The following is a 23099-nucleotide window of genomic DNA, read 5'->3' as shown; positions in this document are numbered from 1 at the left end:
CTTATTCAAACTGCACGAGCTGCCACGTGGCCTGGGGTGGCCCGTTCCCCCCACTCCATCGGCCTCCACCCTCGCGGACCTTGCTTCTCCCAGAGCCCTGCCCTTAGCCGCCCTCCCTTCTGCCCAGGGCGCACACACCTGGTTCCTCGCAGAGGCTGGCCCAGGGACGGTCTTCATTTGAGTGCCCCATAGCAAACCTGAATCTGAGCACAAGTTCATCTGGGAGATGGGGGGTCCCCCGCGGGGGAGTGAGGGGTCAGGGGCGGGGACGAGCCGGGGCGGAAGCATTCTTGGGCCCCTGGGCTGAAATCCTCGGGGAACTTGCGGGGAGTGAGAACACAGCTTCAGACTCCTCCTACCAGTGGCGAGAGCTGGCCTGTGTGTCCCCCACCCCTCGGCGGTTCCGTCCTGCCATGCCAGCTGTTCTCGGACCTGAACAGGTCAGATGCCAGCCTTGGGAGCCCCGGGGATGCTGGACATTGCAAGGAATCTTGGGGGCTGGGAGTGAGGGCTCGTCCACAGCCGTTTTCTGGGACTGGTTGAGTGTAACACAGTAGGTATTTGGTCTCTGCCCTCAGTTCCTGACAGAGCTGTTTCATCCCTTGGAATTTCCTGGGTGACAGGAGCATCTTTTGTTCGAAAAAAGGCGGCTCTGGGTGGGCTCCTAGACGGCTTCAGGATGGGGGCTGGTCGCCAGAAAGGCCCAGCATGACTAGAAGCTTGGGCCTCTCTCTCCCACCCTCATCCTCCGGGGAGCGGAGAGGGACTGGAAATTGAGTTAATTGATCATGCCTACAAGATGAAGCCCCCGTAGAATTCCCTCAGCTGTGGGGTGTGGAGAGCTTCCTGGTTGGTGAACACACCCACAAGCTGGAGGTCGTGCATCCCAACTCCACGGGGACAGAAGTTCCTGCACCCAGGATCCTCCCGGACCTCACCCTGGGCACCTCTTCATCTGGCCATTCGTCTGTATCCTTTATAACGTCATTTATAATCAACTGGTCAGCATAAGCCGTAAGTAAAGTGTTTTCCTGAGTTCTGTGAGCTGTTCTAGCAAATTATCAAACCTGAGGAGGGGGTCATGGGAACCCCACGTGTTTTATAGTTTCCAAAACAAATACAACAGTTGCCAGAGAAGTTACTGAATGCACCGAGAGAGAAGTCTCAAAGGGCTTCTTGGGGGAGGGGGTGTTGGAACTAACCCAGGCACCCTGAAAGGTGACCCACATGAGGCCTGTGTCCCGAGTGCCCCCCACGGTAGAGGAGATGAACTGCATCCGGCCCAAGGACAGCCCTGTGTGGGCTGTGAGCATTTGGAGCTTTCTCGAAGGGTCAGCGGGAGCCCAGGAGCCGTGTAGAGCAGGGGTGTTACTGTTGGCGTTGGCGTGGCTGGATGGTTCCAGCGTGGAGGTGTGTGGTCGAGGCAGAGAACCCAGGCGCAGGTGTCTGGGTGACAGCTCAGCGTCCTGGTCCTTCAGGTCCCGTGCTGTCGGCTCCTGAGCACAACAGTCCTACAGCTGCTGTGTCTGGAACCCTCCTCCCTCCCAAGGCCAGAGGAGGCTAAGCCCAGAATAGACTGTCCTTTTCATTTCACTAGCTGAGCTGGCTTGGTTTTGCCTCCTGACACTGTTCCCTTTGGCCAGGACAGGCCTGCAATGACCCCGTAATCACCCAGCCATCACACTCTTGTCATCCGAAATTCACCAAGCAGAGCCCAGATCCATGGGAGGGGGTCTGAGGAACTGAACTCCAACCCAGCCACAGGTCAACTCTGCGACCTCAGACATGTCACTTAAGATTCGATTTCTTTTCATCCGAATAAATGGAGATAAAAATACTTATTTCATGGGCAGTTTACGCTAAGAGTTTGGTTTGATCTCCTCAACATTCCTACACATGAGGGCAACTCCTCGTGAATACTGGTTCCCTCCTCGTACCCCTCCCGTCGCCCGTGTGCTCCCATCCACATCCCCGGCGTGTGCCTGGAATTCCACCATTCCCCTGGGAAGCTTAACAAGGGATATTGCTGTTTCCCATTAGACCCCTGCACAGGTTAATTTATTAGGTAACATGAAATAATATAAGGCAGGTATTTCTAACACAAATGCTCAAATGGTAAAGGGATTGTCTGACAAAGGAGTGAGCTCTGTGACTCTTTGTAGTCAAGCAAAAGCTGGAACTGTGGATGGTGTCAAAAGATGCAGGTGTCGGATGAGGCCTGTGAGCCCAGAAGCCACTGTCATTAGATGTCTTAAGAGCCAGCCTGGTCCCAGGAAGCAGAGAAGAGAGTGGGGTGCATGTGATCGCCTGGCTCCTGGGGCCTCTGAGCTGTGTCTTAAGGGATTACGACAAATAATAAGTAAAGATCAAAAGAGGGTGTCAACATGAAGGAGTAGGAGCCCAGACTAAGCTCCTATTGAAAATAACTAAAAATGATGGTAATTATGTAAAAACACATTTGTGAGTGCATCCACAAAGCTGGCAGGGGAGTAAGAAATAGTCCAGTACCTGTGTAGGCAGAATCCAAAAAGGCAAGCAGTGAACTGATGCCAACTTTCATTTTGAGGGCTTTTGCCAAAGCAGGAGCATCAGTTTTTTGCAGTCTCACAAAACAGGAAGGAGGAAGACAAATCCTAGGGCCCATCAGGTGGGAAGTCTAATAGAAGGCCACTCCCCAATAACTTGGGAGGCCTACCATACTTAGAGAGTGGAAATAAAACTTCTCTGTCTCAACCCTTTGATTCCAACCCACATTGGCCCTCCCTTGAATCTGCAGTCCCAAGGCACACTCCCTGAAATCCGCCCCCAAACTTCAAGTCATTCATTAATTTGAAAATGACCCTAAATATACACACCCCTACCACCACATACCAGACGTCTCACAGAAGTAAATGCATCCTTTCTGGAGGAATCTACTCTTGTCCCAAGCTCCAAGGGTTTCTACAAGGAAAATGAATAATTCAGAGTTTCAAAAGAAAGAAAGTCATTAAATACACAAGGAAACCATGCATCATGTGTGAGAGCCAGAAGAAACAGAAGCAGCAAACTTGGGCTTGAAAAGGAATCGGACATTGTCTTTATCAGACATAGACTACAAGATACGTGTGCTTTATATGTTTTGAGAAACGAAGAAGAAGATTAAAATGGGTAAAGACCTAGAACATCATAAAATAATCACGTGGAACTCCCATAATTGGAAAATAGAGGTGAAATTAAATACTTAACAAATAGGTTGAAAAGCAGATTAAACCCAGCTTGGGGGAGAACCAGTGAATGAAAGATAGAGCTGAAGATGTTAAGGAAAAAAGTGCAGCCCAGGAAGACCAAAAAATATGAAAGAGACTTAAACACAGAGGACAGAGTGAGACACTCTCTCATACATCTAATCAAGTTCCTGGAGAAGTGGGTAAAGAGAATAGAGAAAAGGCAGCATTCGAAGGGATAATGACTGAGAACTTCTCAGAACTGATAAAGACAAAAGTCCACATATTTTAACAAGCCTGATAAATTCCAAGTAGCATAACACTTAAAAGACACAATAGACACGTCATAATACAATCTCAAGGACCAGATACAAAGGGATGATTTAAAAGGAGCTGGAAAGCAAAGACAGATTACCTTCAAAGAAGTGGCAAATTGATTGACAGCTGACTTTCCATCGGCAAAAACAAAGTCCAGAAGTCGGTGGTATAGTCTCGGAGAATGTGCTGAGTGATGCAGATCTTTTTCAGTAGGTGAAATGATTATATTTTCATATAAACAAAAAACAGGGGTTCCACCCCCAAAACCTCATGGAAGGGAGTTCTGAAGAATGAATCTCAGGCAGAAAGAAACTGATGCCAGATAGAAAGTCAGAGATGCGAGGAAGAAGTAACAACAGACTGAGTGGTACACATGCGGGTAAATCTAAACCAACATCTACTGTATAGTAATAATTATTAAAACAGAATTGACATATAGCAAAATAACACATAAGTGTTGGTAAGGGGATGATTGGAATTAAAGTATTCTAAAATGCTTCAATTTCAATTTTAAAGGTTCAGGAGGAGGGTAAAGATATTGAGTAATTTAGACTTAAGCTTTGGTGCTTTGTTTATGGAAGTGTCCATTTCTGGGATAAGCACTAAGAAAATGAGAAATAACATGAACAACTTCTAATCTAGATGCTCCAAAAAAACGGAATAAGGAAAGTTAATTATTCAATCAAAAAGTAGGAAAGAAAGGAAAGAAAATGACCAAAGAAATAAATGGTAATGACAGAACAAATAGAAGAAAATGACAACCATAGTGGTATTATCCCCATATTACAGGTGAAAAAAATGAGGCACAGAGCAATTAAGGAACACCTAGAAGTGGTTATAAAATGAGTTGTAGAAATAAAGCATATCATACTTAGAGTAAATTAAGCTAAATATCCCAGATAGAAGACTAGAGAAAACCCACAAAATCATGTTTATGATATTTACAAGAGACACTACAACCTAAGGATATAGTAGGTTGAAATGAAGTGTTGGAAAAAATGTACCAGAAAAATCCTAATTAAAAGTAAGTCTAAAGCAAAAAATAAATTAAGAAATAAAAACAATAACATCATGATAAAAGTAATAACATCAGGAAGCCTATAATAACTCCAAATATGTATGCAACCAATAATACTGCCTTCAATACATAAAGAAGAACTTGGTAGAACTAAAAGGAGAAATAAACCTCTCACAGTAACTAAAAGATTGAGAAGACAAAAATTGTTAAAGACATACAAGATTTGTAAAATTCCGTCATTAAATTTGATTTAATGGATTTATATAGAATACTCAGCAGCTTAGAAAGTCATTTTTATCAAGGGCATATGTTAAAGATTCGCTTTATGGCCCAGTAAGTAGTTGAAGGACTGTTATCCTACAGATGCATTATCTGAACCCAATATTCTTAACTTAGAAATGAGAAAAAGATGATTATAAAATTTTCATGTATTTGGAATCTAGTAAACACTTATAGGTAACTCAGAGTTGAGAGAGGAAGTAACCATGGAAAGTAGGAAATACTGAAATTGAACAATTAATAAAAGTATATCAGAACTTGTGTGATGCACATAAATCAGTATTTAGAAGAAGGTTTTATAAACTTAAATGCTTATATTCAAAAGAAGAAAGTGGGAAAGTTAATGAACAAAGCACCATCTCCAGGAGCTAAAAAAGATGGCATAAGAAATCAAAGAAAATGGAAGAATATAATAAAGATAAGATTATAAATTAATAAAATAGAAAAGAGACACACAGTAACAAAAAGCCAAAGGTTGTTTCTTGAAAAGGCTAATAAAATTGAGAAACCTCTGAGTAGATTAATAAAGAAAAAAGAAAAGGCACAGATAGCCACACTACAAGTAAAGAGGGGACGTCGGATATTGCAGACGATAATAGGAGACTGTTATAAGAGGAAATTATGAAGGAATTCATAACAATAAACTTGAAAATGTAAATGAAATATACATTTTCTAATAAATATAATAGTTAAAATTTCTGGTAATAAATAGGATGAATAATCCTAAAACCATTAAAGCAATCAAATCTGTAGTTAAAAATCTTTTCAAAAAGAAAACCCCAGGCCCAGATGGTTTTTTACCAGTGAATTCTAATTCAAGGAACAAAAAATTCTAATGCTACACAAAATATTTCTGAACATGGGAAAAGAGGTGAAACACTCAGGTATATTTTATGAGGCTGGTATAACCTTGATATCAAAATCTAACAAACACAGCAGAAGAAAAGAAAATTTTAGGCTAAATCCTAAAATTTTGCATCAACGTAGATGCAAAAAATTTGAATCTAAATGTTAGCAAACAGATTCAGTGATACGTGTAAAAGAATACCATCATCAAGTGTTTGCTGGCAATCTGTGTGTCTTCTTTGGAGAAGTGTCTGTTTAGGTCTTCTGCCCATTTTTGGATGGGGTTGTTTGTTTTTTTGATGTTGAGCGGCATGAGCTGCTCGTATATTTTGGAGATTAATCCCTTGTCAGTTGCTTCATTTTGAAAGGATGATCAGCATCACTAATCGTTAGAGAAAAATGCAAATCAAAACCACAATGAGGCTGAGTAATATTCCATTGTATATATGTGCCACGTCTTCTCTATCCATTCATCAGGGAGATCAGCTCGGTGCTTTGCGACCACCTAGAGGGGTGGGATAAGGAAGGTGAGAGGGAGACGCAAGAGAGAGGGGATATGGGGATATATGTATGCATATAGCCAATTCACTTTGTTATACAGCAGAAACTAACACAAAACTGTAAAGCAATTATACTCCCATAAAGATGTCAAAAAAAAATAACCCCAAAACCACAAGGTATCACATCACACCTGTCAGAATGGCCATCATCAAAAAATCTACAAACAATAGATGCTGGAGAGGGTGTGGTGAAAAGGGAACCCTCTTGCCCTGTTGGTGGGAATGTAAATTGGTACAGCCGCTATGGAGAACAGTATGGAGGTTCCTTAAAAAACTAAAAATAGAACTACCATACGACCCAGCAATCCCACTACTGGGCATATATCCTGAGAAAACCATAATTCCAAAAGAGACATGTACCACAATTTACAATATGTAAATGTAACGTACCACTATTTACAATAGCCAGGACATGGAAGCAACCTAAGTGTCCACTGACAGATGAATGGATAAAGAAGATGTGGCACATATATACAATGGAATATTACGGAGCCATAAAAAGAAATGAAATTGAGTTATTTGTAGCGAGGTGGATGGACCTAGAGTCTGTCATACAGAGTGAAGTAAGTCAGAAAGAGAAAAACAAATACTGTATGCTGACACATATAATGGGATCTTAAAAAAAAAATGGTTGTGTTGAAACTAGGGACAGGACAGGAATAAAGACGCAGACGTAGAGAATGGACTTGAGGACGCGGGGAGGGTTAAGGGGAAGCTGGGACAAAGTAAAAGTAGCATCGACCTATATACACTACCAAATGTAAAATAGACAGCTAGTGGGAAGCAGCTGTGGGATAGGGAGGGTGGGAGGGAGACGCAAGAGTGAGGGGATACGGGGATATATGTATACATATAACTGATTCATTTTGTTATACAGCAGAAACTAACATGACATTGTAAAGCAATTATACTCCAATAAAGATGTTAAAAAAAATAAAATAAAAATTATTTTTCACAGCAAAAAAAAAAAAAAAGAATACTATGATCAAGCTGTATTTATTCAGAGAATACAAGGTTGGTTTTAAATTGGAAAAGGTAGTAATGAATCCACCCCTCTAACAAATTAAAGAAGAAAAATCATATCATTCTTACAGATGTGGGAAAAGTCTTTGATAAGAGTCAACATCCTCTTATGACTTTCAAAAAAACTCCAAAACCCCACAAAAACCTCTTAGTAATCTAGGTCTGGAAGAGTTTCTTTAACCTAATAAAAGGATATCTATTAAAAGTATACATACAGAAAACATTATTCTTTTTTTTAGGGTACTTGTTTTATTTTTTATTTTTTTTAACATCTTTATTGGAGTATAATTGCTTTACAATGGTGTGTTAGTTTCTGTTTTATAACAAAGTGAATCAGCTATACACTGATTTAGTGTAGTGTTTAACTACACTGTGTTAGTTTCTGTTTTATAACAAAGTGAATCAGCTATACACTGATGGGAATATACATATATTCCCGTATCTCTTCCCTCTTGCATCTCCCTGCCTCCCACCCTCCTATCCCACCCCTCTAGGTGGTCACAAAGCACCGAGCTGATCTCCCTGTGCTATGCAGCTGCTTCCCACTAGCTATGTATTTTACATTTGGTAGTGTATATATGTCCATGCCACTCTCTCACTTTGTCCCAGCTTACCCTTCCCCCTCCCGTGTACTCAAGTCCATTCTCTAGTAGATCTGTATCTTACTCCCATCTTGCCCCTAGGTTCTTCATGACCCTTTTTTTAAAATTCCATATATATGTGTTAGCACACAATATTTGTTTTTCTCTTTCTGACTTACTTCACTCTGTATGACAGACTCTAGGTCCATCCACATCACTACAAATAACTCAATTTCGTTTCTTTCTGTGGCTGAGTAATATTCCATTGTATATATGTGCCACATCTTCTTTATCCATTCATCTGTTGATGGACACTTAGGTTGCTTCCATGTCCTGGCTATTGTAAATAGAGCTGCAGTGAACATTGTGGTACAGAAAACATTATTCTGAATGTTGAAATGTAAGCACTCTCTTTAAGATCAGGAATAAAACAAGGATGCTCATTGTCTCCACTTTTATTCAACATTGTATAATTGGTCCATGCCAGCACAGAAACTTAGATACAAGAGCAAATAAAACACACAAGGCCTGGAAAGGAAGAAACAAAACTGTCATTATTTGCACATTATATCATCAATTACACTAAAAAGTCCTAAAGAATCTTCAGGTTTATCAGAATTAGTAAGTGCTTAAGCAGTGTTGTTGGATACAAAATCAATATAGAAAATCCACAGCATTTTGGTACCACAACAAAAACCAGCTAGAAAATACAATCATAAACATTACCATTTATAGAACTACGAAAAATATAAAGAATCTGTGGTAGGCAGAATAATGACATTCCAAGGATGTCCACGTCCTAATTCCCAGAACTTGTGAAAATGATGGGTTCATGGCAAAGAGTAATTATGGGTACAGATAAAATTGAAGTTGCTAATCACCTGACTTTAAAATAGGGAGATTATCCTGGATTAGCCATGTGGGTCCAATGTATTCACAAGGTTTCTTAAAAGGGAAAGAGAGAAACAAAAGAGAACCCGAGAGATGGCAGCATGAGAAGAATCTAGCCCGATGTTGCTGGCTTTGAAGATGGAGGAAGGGGCCGTGAGTCAAGAGGTGCCTCAACCTCTAGGAGCTGGAAAGACAAGGAAACAGATTCTCCCCCCAGAGCCTGCGCAAGAACAAAGCCCTGCCCACATCTTGACTTTTACTCAGCAAGACTCACTTTGGACTCTGACTTCAAGAACTGTAAGATAATCAGCTTGTGTTGTTTAAGCCACCAAGTTTGTAGTGACTTGTTACAGAAACAATAGGAAACAGGGGCTTCCCTGGTGGCACAGTGGTTAAGAATCCGCCTGCCAATGCAGGGGATATGGGTTCGAGCCCTGGCCGGGGAAGATCCCACATGCCACGGAGCAACTAAGCCTGTGAGCCACACCTGCTGAGCCTGCGCTCTAGAGCCCGTGAGCCACAACTACTGAGCCCGTGTGCCACAGCTGCTGAAGCCCGTGTGCCTAGAGCCTGTGCTCTGCAACAAGAGAAGCCACCGCAATGAGAAGCCCACGCGCTGCAACGAGGGGTAGTCCCTGCTCACCGCAACTAGAGAAAAGCCCTTGTGCAGCAATGAAGACCCAATGCAGCCAAAAATGAATAAATAAAATTTTAAAAACAGGAAACAAACACAGAATCCAGGAATAAATCTTTAATGTGTAAGACCGTTATGGAGGAAATTGTAAAAATTTATTGGAAGACATTAAAGGAGATCTAAGTAAATGGTTGGGAGACTCTCTTTCATAAAGATGTAACTTCTCACTAAATTGATCTATAGGTTCAATGCAACACCAGTAAAAATCTTAATTTTTTTGTGGGGCGGTGAAGCTTGGCAAGGTGATTCTAAAATTCATATATAAATGCAAAGGCCCAATAATAGCCAACATACTCTTGAAGAATAAGCCAAAATGTATTATAAAGCTAAACAAGTACACACTGTGGAATAGAAAAATGGGTCAATGGAAAGCCCAGAAACAGACCTGTGCATATAGGGACATATGATGTATGAAATATTGCTTTCACATGCCAGTGGGAAGGGGATGGACTTTTCCTTAAATAGTGCTCAGAAAGTAAATGAGTAGCCATAGGGAAAGAGAGATACTGGGCCCTGCTACACACCATATGTAAAAATTATTCTAGGTTAAGACCTAAACGTGAAAGGCAAAGTATAAAATATTCAGAAGACATTAAAGATATCTTACGATCTTGGGGTAGGGATAGATATCCTAAATAAGACACAGAAAGCACAAGCCATAAAAATGATCAATTTCACTATATTAAAACTAAGAACTTCCATTCATCAAAAGGCCATAAAGAAAGTGGAGAGACAAGTCACAAACTGGGAGAAATATGAAGAGGGTCTTACACCGTAATGAGATTCTTCACCCTGGAAATGGCCTCGCCTGACTGCAAACGAGGCATGTCTCTTTTAGGGAGGAGGGAAGAATGAGCACCAGAAGTTTCTACCACACCTAGTGAGGTTGAACTGGTCCTACCCGAAGACCCAACGATTCTACTGTCATGTACATAACGTGATGAATGTACAGTAGCTTGTGTAACATGAGCTGTGTGCCAGAATGTTTACAGCAGAATTGTTCATTGCAGGGAAAAAAAGGACATAAGTTCACATTCCATAGTAAGAATGGAATGTACAGATCGTTTCAGCATATTCATATAGCAGAATAGTATACAATGATGAATATGCAACAATGTGGACCCACTTCCAAAACATAACGTTGATGGAAGAAAGGCAACAGAAAAGCACATGCAATATGATTCTAATTACTTGAAGTCCAAAAAGCAAATCAGTGTATTTGTTAAGGATACATACCAAGTTGTTACAAAAAAAAAAAAAAAAAAAAAGACAATAGAGACAAACAAGTGAGTAACTGACACAAAATTTAGCATAGATTCCCTCTGGATTCCCTCAGAACTCTCATGGGACCTGAGAGGGGAAACGGGGCTCTGGGAATCAGGTAATGTCCCATTTATTCACCTGGGCAGTGAAAACTTAGTTCTATGCCTCTGTCCAAAAATTGAGATGTTCAGTTCAGGCCCAGGTGATGAGAATTGTCAAAGACATGGCTTTCGGTAAAAAAAGAAAAAAAAGAAAAAGAAAAAGCTCCTTTGGCACAGATTCAGCAAACCAATAAAGAAATTCTTTCCTTCCACCTTTACTTTGCCATTTCAAACCTGCTGATTAATCACAGTGTGTTCCTGGCAGCCGCCCAGACCAGCTCCTCTGAAAATAGGTGAAGTGGGAGCCCTCGGACAAGAGCACCTTCAGCACCACGGACAGCAACCCACGGCTGGCCCTTCTGAGACCAGCTATGTAGGGATTCAGAATGTTGCAGAAGGGCAGAGGCCTTCAAAGTCATGGCCCAGGAGGCAGAGGATGAAACAGAACCCAGATCTCCTGATACCTAATCTAGTCTTCATTCCATTGCTCCTGGCTTTGGCTAAATGGACTGAAACTCCTCCCTGAACCAAGAAGTCGCCAGGGGCCTTCCACATGTGGCTTTCACACATGCCATTGAAGCCTTGGGCTTCGCAGTCAGTCTCAGCAGGGTTGAGATCTGACTCTGCCTGCATCATCTGAGTGCCCTCGGAAGTCTCTTCACCTCTCCAAGCCTCAGTGTCAGTCATATCAACTCCCCACAGAGTTGCTGCGAGAATTCAGTAATATTAGATCTTGTGCTCTGGTGTGCATTTAAAACCTAGAAAATTCCCTCTCCCTCAGTGGATTTCATATAGAAAAAAAAAATTGGTTCTTTGGAACATTTCAAAGATGCTGAAACAACTAGAGGCTGTTCTGGAAATAAACCCCACAAAATTTCCGTATAAAATCTTGGCATTGCTAACAGATATTAAGGCTCCCTTAGATGTCGATGTCTTAGCTTTGTCCAGTCTGGTTCATTAGAGGCCCCTGATCGTTGCCTAATATGTCCTTACTTTTTGTCATGCCAAGAGATGCTCAGAGAAGAGGGGTGAAAATATGCCTACAAAATGTCTCTAAGGCTAAGGGTCCTCAACCACACACTGCTTTCCCACATTGAACCTGAAGGGTAATATATTGTTCTCTTGATTAGTCGCTAGATTCTATCTACTAGTATTTTATTTAGAAATTTTCACCTATACGTGTGCCATCAGTCTATAGTTCCCCTTATTTTGTATTAAAGATATTCTAGATGCATAGAATGAATAAGGGCATTTCTCTCCTATCCTTTTCTATGGCCTCAAATAGTTTAAACAGTATTAAAATGATTCATTCTTTAGAAATTAGATAAAACTCAGCTGTGAGCCTGTCTGATTCTGCTGTCTTTTCACTGATAGATCTCCAGTCACCTTCTAATCTCTTCTATGGTAATTGGTCTATTAAAATTTTCCATTTTTTCTTGGACTGATTTTGGTAATTTACTAGGAAATCATCCATTTCCCTGAGGTTTTCAATTTGTTATCACAGAGTTGCGTGTAATATTCTCTCATAATTAGTTTTATCTCTCCTGTATCTGTAGTTATGTTGGTATGTCTGCCTTCTTACTGCTAATCTTGTCTAATTTTACTGTCTCTCTTCATTCTCCATAATTGGACTCACGAGGGTTTTTTCTATTTTATTAGCCATTTCAAAGGATAAGCTTTTGCATTTACATATTCTTCCCACTGTTTAAATGTTTTTTTCTATTTCATCAGTTTCAGTTCTTTATGAATTCCCCTTTTGTTGTTTCTTTTCCTAATGGCTTGAGACAAGTACTAAAAATGATGTTATGTTTAGCCTTTGCCCCTTCGAATGAAGGCATTTAGGCGGTGTGTTTCTAAGCTGTTATCTTTACTGCATATGTTTTAACATGAAGCGTTTTCTTTTTCTTTGTTTTCCAGATGATATATAACTTCTTCCTTGATTTTTCTCTTTGATCCGAGAGTTATGCATGAATGTTTTAAATTTGCAAGTAAAGTGTTTGGCTCCCATTTTATTATTAATTACTACGTGTGTTGAATATGGCTGGAGCATGAGGCCTGTGAAAACTTCATTCTTGGGTTCTTGAATTTGGTAATGTTTTATTGTCAGCCTATTATATACTGATTTTCCTCGGTGACATTTGGGCACATAAAAAGGGATTCACTATTTTTTTTTTAAAAAAATATATATATATATAAAACTATATTATATATATGTTCACAGTTATTGGTTGCATTATTCAGTTCTGGTGTTATTACTTTGTTGTTTTTGAATTTCAGATATACATAGAAGCAGAGAGATAACGTATACTATACAGCCATCATCAAGATTCAGTAGCTGTGTACATTTTGCTATGTTTGTTTTTTACTGAGGTATTTAGAATTAAATTATAGGCTTCATGGCATTTCACCCCTAGATACTTCAGTTTCTCTCTTTACTAAAGAAGGATGCTTCCCTACTTAACCATGATACCATTACTGCACCTGAGAAAATAACAGTGAGGTTCTATAATCTTCTAAAACTCCATCCATATTCAAATTTCCCTAATTGTCCCTAAGACAGCTTTTAAAAATCTGATTTGCTCAAACTAGGATCCAATCAATGGCCATGCAATAAGTTTGATTGCCTCTTAACTTCTAACAGTTTCTTGATTTCTAATACTCTTGTCCATTTCTTACGGAGATCGTGCAATGGTCTCTCACTATAGTTATACTGTTATCCGGTTCTCTTCCCTTTCCTGATAGGCTTTGCTTACATATTGAACTCTTTTTTTCTTTTTAAATACAGGCTTATGTCTGTATAGCACTTCACTGTGTAACATTCCAATTTATCACATATAAATATTTTAAACCTTTTTGAGATTACTATCTACCCGTCCTACTTTATTTTCATTTGCTTTATCCTTGTAGCTATTTTCCCAGCAACTTATTTTATTTTATTATTATTTGTAATGTCTTTTTTTGAACATCTTTACTGGAGTATAATTGCTTTACAATGTTGTGTTGGACTTCCAGCCTCCAGAACTGTGAGAAACAAATGTGAGTTGTGTAAGCCCCCCCAGACTGTGGTATTTTGTTATGATCGCCCAAGCAGACAGACCCTAAGACCCCTTCCATTGCACTGATAGCCATTCTCTCTTCCCTGTTTCCCAGATCTCTCTACTTTGAAAATAAGATACCACCTATTCCACACAATAAGATATTCTATTTTTCCCCTGATTATTCCTCCCCAGTCCAATAAGATGACACTTCTAGACATCTTTTATTTTCTTCCTTTCCCCTCCCCCTCCAAGATGAGATCCTTGCAAAGTTTATAATTGTCCTTCCTGGCCATAACTTGTAGCTGTTGCTGAGCTATGACTTTTATAAATAGACTATCATTACAATTTTTCCTTTCAGTACGGACCTTCAATTTTAGGAACCCTTACTTAGCACTTAGATGATACAGTCTGGGACAGGTCTATCCTTATTCATTTTTATTCAATTTACCACATAGCAAGTTCCACTGCTCACCATTACGTCTTTCCCTTTTCATCGTTCTTCATTTCATGGGCTCTGTTCTGTCTTCTTTATTTTCAGGTTTGGGTCTTCTCTTGAGTCTTTTCTTCAAATGAAGGATGCAGGGGATAGAAGAGAATTTGGGAAGTGTACTCTCAGAATCTTCCTTTTGCCTTGACGGGTGAGTGGGAACTTGCCTAGGGACAGGATTCTTGGGTGAAGGCCTTTGCCAGGTATGAGGGTGGACAGAAGACCCCAGGCTTGGCCATGTGGCCTGCTTTGGCCAACACAGTGCATTCAGAAGTGATGGAGGATGTTTCTGGGCAGAAGCTTTTGGGACCACGGTGAAATCTGTCAGGTTCCATCTCCCCGTGTGGGACGGTGGAAGCCTAGGGAAAGGGAACGTCTGTCAGCCTAGGTCTCAGGGGGCCAGTGAACAGAGCTACTATCAACTCAACATGGGCAGGAAATAAGCCTTTGTAATTTGAGCCACTGAGTTTTTTATTTAAACAATGTTCTGGTTCTGCTATGTCTCAGTCAGCACAGGCTGCTGCGACAAAATGCTGCAGACAGTGGTGGGGATGGGGGGTGACCAACAACAGACATTTATTTCTCATGGTTCTGGAGGCTGGAGTGTCCAAGACTGGGCGCTGGCAGATCCGGCTCCTGGCAAGAGCCCTCTTCCTGGTTTGCAGATGCCCTTTCTCACTGTGTCCTCACGTGGCCGAGAGATAGTGAGAGAGAGAGGGCTCTGATCTCTTCCTCTTACTATAAGAACCCTAATCCCATTACGGGGCCACACTCTCATGACCTCATCTAAACGTGATCGCCCCCCGAAGGCCCCACCACCGAATGCCATCACACTGAGGGTTTCAACATATGAACGTGGGGGACACAGACATTCAGTCCATGACATGCTGTATAATCTATCCCATCCTGACTGATTCAGAAACCGATAGGATGCGGGGTGCTCTCACTCTCCAGGTACAACTCTCCCCGTCGTGTCTGGCTCTGGGCCCCCCTAGATGCCATGATTTTTCTTTGTCAGCTCTTTGGAGGCTCAGATCTGATAGCTGAGTGCCCCTGTGTTGATCTGGGTCCTCCAAGAAGCACATGTTGAGATGCAACTAAACACACAAGAAATTTACTAGGGAGGACACTTAAGAGAGGAAACGGGGAGGGAGCTGGGAGAGCCATCACACCGTGATCTGACCCAAGTGAAAGAGGGAGGGAAGGAAGGATGGTAGGGTGGAAACCAAATACTCAGTTAAATTTAGCTGCCAAAAGGCTACTGCTCAGAAAAGGCAAATAGACAGGAGGTGAAGTGAGGCCTGGCCCCAGAGTCTGGCCTGACGCTTCCTTTCCATGGTAGCTGAGGTGCAGGCCAGAACACAGGTCAGTATGGCCAAGCACGGGCTGCACAGGAGAGAAAGGGGTGTGGGGTGCATTGGGGACTGAATTGCGGACAGTAATGCTGATGAAGGATCGTGGGAGCCAACAGGTACACAGTACATCGGTCTATGGTGTGTAAGCATCCTGACCTCACCTTTGCAGCCTCCAGGGCCTGGACCAGGAACTGGCCGAGTACATGCTTAACAGACATTCAAGAAAGAATGAAGACCTGTATCTCTACTCTGGTCTCAGATTCTAAGACATAGTCTGGGAGAGAGAGACTTTGGGTGGGAGCACCAAGGAGGTGTGCACCAGCACCAGAGTCAGGGAAACTTACCCTGATCGTCTCATCCCCACCCGTCATCGCTGCCCCCTTCTACCTCGTCTGCACCCCACATTCTCCCTCCTCTTTGGTTCCTGCATCTCTCCTTCTTCTCTCTGATCCCCCAGTCTCTCCATCCTTCTCTCTGGTCCTCCACTTTCCTTTCCTCTTTCCGATGTTCCAACTCTCCCGCTCCTGCCCCTGCTCTGCTGGGTTCAAAATCTCAGGACTGTTGTGCAGGAGTCTCTGGTGCCCCTGCATTTGGAGAAGCAACAGGAGCTCATGAGAGAGTGAGGTTCAAAGCTAGGGACAGAGACAAACACAACCAGCTCACCTTCCTTCAGTGCTTACCTGTGCCAGGCACTCTGCTAAGTACAAAACACACTGCATCCCCATTTCACAGATGAGGAAATTGGGACTTGGGTGAAGTGACAGGCCCAAGGTCAATCAGCCAGTATATGGTGGAGCCAGGATTCAAACTCAGGACCATCTGATTCCAAAGCCCACCTGTTTGCACTACCTCCACCCCAAGCTCAGAGACTGTGCCAGTGTGGTACCTGGCTTTTCACCCTTACCACCATCCAATCAGCCAGGAGCCCTCATTCCACCCATTCTGCAAGGGACGGGCCTGAGGCTTGAAGTCCAGGGGTTCACCCAGGAAGTCGGTGCCCAGATCTGAGCCAGGTCGGCCCTAGTGCACACGCAGACTGAGTCCTTGACCATTGTGGGCCACCTCCTCACACAAGGTGTCCCCTCCAGCCCTCCTCCACCCCCAGCATCGTGGTCCTGATGCACCCATGCTCCAGCCGGCCTTGATCCGGGGCTGTTCACTTGCGCTGTGTTAGGACTGCACGGTTGTCACATACTCAAGGGATGGAATCTCTGCCTGGCTTCATCCAAGCTGCACAGCGGCAATGGAGTGTGAGAAAAACAGGAGTGCAACCTGTGATGTGGTCCTTCTCAGCTCAGCCTTCTCTCCTGGGCATCCTCCTCTCTAACCGTATCCTCGAACCTTCTTGAACATCCATCCCCTTTGCGTTCTCACCTGCTCCCTTGCACTTGACCCTTAAGGAAGGTCTTACATCAGCATCCGTGGACTTTAGGGTGTAAGAGTCAGTGTTGCCCAGGGCCGGCCCCATTGCTGAAATGGTGCTAACTTCCCTGGGGAAAATCCTTAGGATTTTGTTTCTTTATATTTCTCTCTACTTTTTATATTTTACGCAAAAAGTATTGTTTGTGATCAAGAATAAATAAATTAAAAGGGTACAATGATTATAAAGAGTCAGTAATTCAACCTGCCACCATTAAAGAGATTTTAGGCATCTGAGTGGAGGTGTGTGGGGGATTTGGGGAACTGGGGACTCTTCCTGTTGCTGCGGAAATCGCACCTTGTCCACCAGGCCTGTCCTAGGTCGTTGGAGACCAGACAGCATCGGAAGCTGCAGTGATTTCACCCAACTCACCCCCGGGGCGCCTGGTCCCCTGTGAGTGGACCCCGGCCCCGACAAGAGACGCTCAGCAGTGGCCTCTGGGAGGCTGGGGCCATGGGCTGTGTGCACTGCAGGCCCAGCCCCTTCACAGTCATCAGAGTTGGAGTCGTCATTGTTTTAATTGACCACCCATTTCTTGGGGACCCTTCTTCTTCCAGCTTGGAGAGCTCCCCAGGTGCCCTGTGGTGCTGATTCTACAGGATGTGGGTGCCCCACACTGTGCAATGAAGCGGATGTGCCTTCTCTCCCTCCCCACACAATGCATGCGTGGACTTCCATGAATGCGCAAGTGAAATCCATCTTCCTCCCGTGGGCTGCGAGAACCTCTGTGATCTGGCCCTGCCTCCCGTCCTCCTGGGGGGGCTCGGAGCCCTGACCTCTGACCTCATCTTGTGCCAACTTCCTCTGGGCCAGCATCCCAGCCACATTTGCCTTCTGGCTCTTCCCTGAATAGGCCAGCACCCCTCCCCTGACCCCAGGGCCCTTGCACAGGCTGTTCCTCTGCTTAGACACCCTTTCCTGGGCCCAAACGTGTCATTCAAGTCTCAGCTCCAGTGTCATCTCCACGGGCTGGCCATCCCTGACCGCTGCACCTCAGATCTCTCTCTGCCCAGTACACTTTTCACCGTCCTGTGTTTCTCATCTTCCTGCAATCACCTGTCTCTGGCTTTTCCCTGATGGTTAACCGGTTTACTGTTCACTTTCCCAGCAGGACGATTGCTCCGTGACAGCAGAGACAGCTGGCCCCCCAATACTCCTCGAGGCAAGGGCTGGATTGCCAAGCTATGTGGACTCCCTGGAGACCCTCTGGGGGGCCCTGGACCTGGGCTCGGGGGCCTGGGAGGTGGATGGTGTCCCAGCTCTGCAGACGATGATGACTCTGTGACCTCCCATAAGTCCCTGGACTTCTCCGGGCTGCCGTCTCCTTATTCATCGAACGAGGAAGGAGACCTAACTGCCAGTGTACCTTCCGGCCCTGTGGGAAGAGACTTAAACCCCGGATGGGGCCCTACAATGTGTGCATCCTCAGAGTGTGGCTGTGCCTTCTCCACGCCCATAGCAACCAGAGAGCTGGGATCAGCCCATCCCACGGCCTGGGGACTGGCCAGGAAGCCCTTTGGGGTCCCACCGTCTACACTGGTCTGGGCTCCCGCAGCCCCTGTGACCCACGGGTCTCCAGCTCCAGACCTGCCATGGCCATCTCCCATCTATCTTGTGTCACAAACTCCCAGCCCCTGCCTGGCACGGCGGCCCCGAGCCTGGCAGGTGATGTTTCAGGGGCAGAGAAAGCCCCTCTGAAGCCCCAGACCCTTGCAGAGCTCCCATCAGCTCAGTGGATGTTTCCTGATCCCTACTCTGTGCTGGGGACACAGACAGGTCGGACAGGCCCTGTCCTAGGAATCTCGAGGCCTGGACCGGAACAGGGGCTGTTCGCACCGGAGCACGTGGGCCAGGCCCAGACCCCACCTGGGCCAGAAGGGTTTCCAGGGGAAGGCTCCCATGGAACGGGAGCCTCTGGAAGCACCCCACCCTCTCTTCCCTCCGCCGGGAGGTGACAGGCCCGTGATTATACAAACGATACACCTGCGAGTCCCCAGAATAGCAGCAGTGTGTACAGGGATGCCTGTCTCGCTGCCACCGCGGCTGCATTTGCAGAAATACCTTCTGCCGCACAAAGGTGAACATGACAGAGGCGAGAACCAGGCTTCTGAAAAGGGAAAATATTTAAACACCTTCCGCGGGGATCTGTAAACTCTCGGCACGGGGACAACGATGGCGCCATGTGACTGGACTAAAGTTAGCTCCCACCGGAGGAAGCTGACTCCCCGGCCAGGGAGATGGAGGGAGGAGGGCAGCGTGTCCTCCGCGGGGCGGGCGGGATGAGATCCCGCACCGCGTGGCCCCGCCTGCGGGCCAGGCCTCCGCCGGCGAGCCGCACACGCCTCCCCGCGCTTCATCCAGATGGATGGAGAGCCCTCTTCGGCCCTTGCCAACCAACCGGTGGGGTGGGGGGCAGAGGCACGGAGCGGGTCGCCCACTCGCCCACGGTCACGCCGGGTGGAAACGACAAGCTTGGGATTTGGATCCCGGCCGCCTGACTCAGAAGCTGGTACTTATCCCACAGCCCGAATGCCAGTCGGGGTCCGTCTGGGAGAACTGATCTGATGGTGATGGAGAGCCTGGTCACACCCCGTGTGCGCTTTAGGGACACGCTGCTTCGGACCGGGGTGAGGGGGGGTCCGCAGAGCAGCCTCCACGCCCCGGCTCTGCCCCGTGCCCGTGCTGGACAACTTCCAGGTGTTCCTGTCCACAGCCACATCAACAACCGCGGGGCATCCCGTCTCACACCCGAGCGCAAGCTTCCCCACGTCTCACATTTAGAGCGTTCTCCGTAAGCTATTGTTTGTTTTTAAGAGCGGAAGATTTTTTATTTTTAATTATTCTTATTTACGTCAGCATTAGTATTACGAAGGAGAAGAGCTGGGTTCAACAAATGTCCCCTCTCTATGGGTGTCTAATTATTTTACGCACTGGGTGGTGAGGAGGTGACTGAGAGAAAGGTCACCAGTGCCATTTCCTGGCCACCGGTACGTCGTTCTTGAATCCATTTCATTAATCTAGTCAGCAAACGCCCAGGAGCCTCTGCTCTGCCAAGCCCCGCGTACCCAGAAGCGGAGGCTGGGGGCAGGATGCCCTCCCCACTGCCCAGGAGTCCCGCTGTGGGTGTAGACATGCTGCCCTCCCATCTCCTGGGCCTGGTTTTCGAACAGCCTCCCTCAGGGGTTGGCCCTGACGCTCTGGCCTCGGTTAATGAGACCCTCCTGCTGGGCACAGGGTTCGTGCCCCTCCAGCAACCCCCCTCAGGAGCTGTCAGCTGGTGAAGCCTCTGCCGATGGCCTGATTGATCCTGGCAGCACTGGGGCTCCGTGGGGAACACGATGGAGCTATTTATGGAGCAGGTGTGGAGCTGGGCAGTGGTTCAGGCTGTGCGTTAAGAAGCCTGAAATCCACTGATCATATTTCCTGCAGTAAAGCGAGGGCTTGTGTGTGTGTTGGGGGGGGTGGGGTTGGGGGCCGCCCTTGGCTCGAAGGAGGGGCCCCTGGCCTTGCCTCTGCCCTCATTCACATGTCACCCTGAGTCCCAGAGAGGGCTGGCTGGCTCCTCCCCTGCTAGATGAACTTCCTACTCTTAAGAGTCCTCTAACTCCGGGGGCAGATCAGATCCTCCCTGAGCCTCGAACCTGCACACCGATCGTTCCTGCAACAGTTTAGAGTGTGAATCTCCCAGGCGTCTTTGCCCACGTGGTCACAATTGGAGACATCACCGCACAAGGAGAACTCTGGGGCTCAGAAATTCCAAGTAAGATCCCCTTGGGCTTCACTTCTCAGGGAGGAGCCCACCCATCTGGGGCTCTGTGTCCTCACATCACCTGATGATGGACTTTTGGGGCAGGTGCAGGTCCAGCAGCCCCAGGTCACAGGCTCTGACTGTCCACCCTATGAACTACTTCCCCTGCCCCTGACATGACATTCTGGAATCCTCTGGGCAGACTGAGCCTAGCCAGCCTCAGTTTCCCTTTTCTGGCGTTGGCTCTGCCTCTCGTGTCTTGGGAGCCCTGGGCCATTTTCCTGCTCCCCTCCCCCGACTCGCACCACATCAGCCCTGGGACCAGCCTTAGCATATTTGGGATTTAATCATGGAGCCAATGAAACAACTTTTAGCACCTCCTGTGTACCAGGGACTGGGCTGACTCTCCCTCTTCCTTCGCAGCCTTTTCGCCATCACACTGGTCCAGCCTGGCAGCCTGTGCCTGGAGAGGAGGACGCAGCCCCCCAGCTCCCACCCCACCCCACAAAGGATCTGCAGTCATGGTCACTGTCCTAAGCTTAGAGCCTTGGCTTCATCACCGGCCAAGGGGATGATGGCCTCACAGAGTCATCATGAATGCTCAATTCCCAGCTCAGGCTGAACACCCAGCAGGTGCTCAAGAAAGGCTCACTCAGGACCAGCCCACCAGGGCGCCATACACCACCATCACGGTGCCACTTGCTCGTGGCTCCCTACGTCCTCTCACAATGCCATCTCAGCTGGGGCCAGGTTGGTGATGGCCTTGAAAGGAAACAGGTGAGCACTAAGCCCAGGATGAGCCCTGTGTGGACCCCTGTGTTCAAGATTCTCAGGCTGTAACAGATCTCGACCAAAGACAGGGCTGGGATTGATTAGCAATGTCTGCTGTGGGCCCAGGCCAAGGGAAGGCAGCCTGTGTGCCAATATTGGTGAGCTCACCCTTGGACCCACTCCCCTCTCCAGGCTCACTCCTCACTCCTTCCACTGTCTGAGCTCTTGTTGCTTTCTGCCCTCTCTTCCACCTCTGCGTTTCGTGTTCTTTCTCCTCCTTCTTCATTGCACTCGACCCCCAGGGACATCAGAGTCAAGGCCTAAACCTCAGAGACTCTCCGGGTCCTGGCAGGCAACCACCTTTGTCATCTGCACAGCTATTTTTTTTTTTCTTTCACTCTTCTACATCTACCTCTTCCTGCCTTCCTTTGAGAGATCTCACTTGGGGTGATGACTTCAGACGCACTGGCACGTGAACTCAACTCCGCTCTTTAGTTTTTAACAAACATTTATTGTGCACCTACTGTGTGGAAGGTCCTGCATGACCAAGTTGAGGCCGGCATGGCCCCTGCCCTCAAGGAGCTCACAGTCTGGCAGGGGAGGTGTGACTGGCACCAAAGGGGTCACAGGATAGAAGTATGTGCAGAGACACAGGCGCCTCATCCAGGCTGGGCACAGGGGAAGCTTCTGGAGGAGATGCTGCCAGAGGTGAACCTTGAAAGATGAGGAGACGGGAGCCTGAAGAGGACAGGGAAAGGTATACAGGCAGAGGGAACGGCGTGAGCAAAGGCACGGAGGTGTGACGTGCTGCACTGGGTGGCTGGCCTAGAGCACGGTACCTCCCCGCTTCCCGCCCGCAGCTGAGTCTTTCACAGACACATAGCGCTGATGTAGAAGCAGCACTAGACTGGGAGTGAGATCCACTGACTCACTGAGGGGCCCGAATAAGCTGGTCGGCCTCTCTGGGTAACACAGGGTAGTGATTCTTAGCCCCAGGGGCTACGGACACGCCCACTGTGTGTAAAGAACCTGCGTCTCAGTACCTGCCTCCCTCCCACTCCTCAAAGAAATTCTTTCCCAGGGTTCTCATTGGTTGAGAGGTGAGCCACGCCCAGCCAATCACAGTGGCTGGGGGAAACCTGGCTCTGATTGGCCACACCTGAGCTCTGAATCCACCTCTAGGCTGAGCTGGAGTTGGTGCTCCCAGACCACAGGGGCAGAGAGGGAAGGTGGTCTCCCCAGACGCACTGCCACCAGCCTAACCGCTTTCTGGACTGTCATGCGGCAGCAACCCGCAGTGCTAGCTGAGCACCTGCCTTGGGGATGAGTGCTGGGGACACAGGGAAGATGTCAAGACCCAGGCTCTGCTTCAACGAGTTCACTTCCACCTGCAGGTCAAGACCATGGAAGGAGAGTGTAGGGTGAGGAGAGGAGTGTGGGTGCTGGATGGACAGACCAGGAAACCCTCCTTTTACCCCCCTCCCCGACCAAGAACCCCCCAGA

General features: G+C 46.3%; 1 long non-coding RNA gene across 7 annotated transcripts; it reads left to right on the top strand.

The window, feature by feature from the left end:
* The first annotated feature begins 283 nt into the window (after positions 1 to 283).
* On the top strand, positions 284 to 22728 carry LOC109549443 (uncharacterized). 7 transcript variants are annotated; one of them, XR_012327437.1, is made up of 4 exons: positions 7064 to 13147; positions 14354 to 14453; positions 17635 to 20837; positions 21249 to 22728. It is a non-coding gene; the product is annotated as an uncharacterized lncRNA (long non-coding RNA). The 7 variants fall into 7 exon arrangements; XR_012327434.1 differs by adding an exon at positions 284 to 1014 and having other exon boundaries at positions 12695 to 20837; XR_012327438.1 differs by having other exon boundaries at positions 7061 to 12866; positions 13055 to 20837.
* Positions 22729 to 23099: the final 371 nt, after the last annotated feature.

This window comes from Tursiops truncatus, chromosome 17, assembly GCF_011762595.2.
Source record: "Tursiops truncatus isolate mTurTru1 chromosome 17, mTurTru1.mat.Y, whole genome shotgun sequence".
Lineage (NCBI taxonomy): Eukaryota > Metazoa > Chordata > Mammalia > Artiodactyla > Delphinidae > Tursiops > Tursiops truncatus.
The sequence above is the reverse complement of the archived record's forward strand: the minus strand, read 5'-3'. Positions and strand labels throughout refer to the sequence as shown.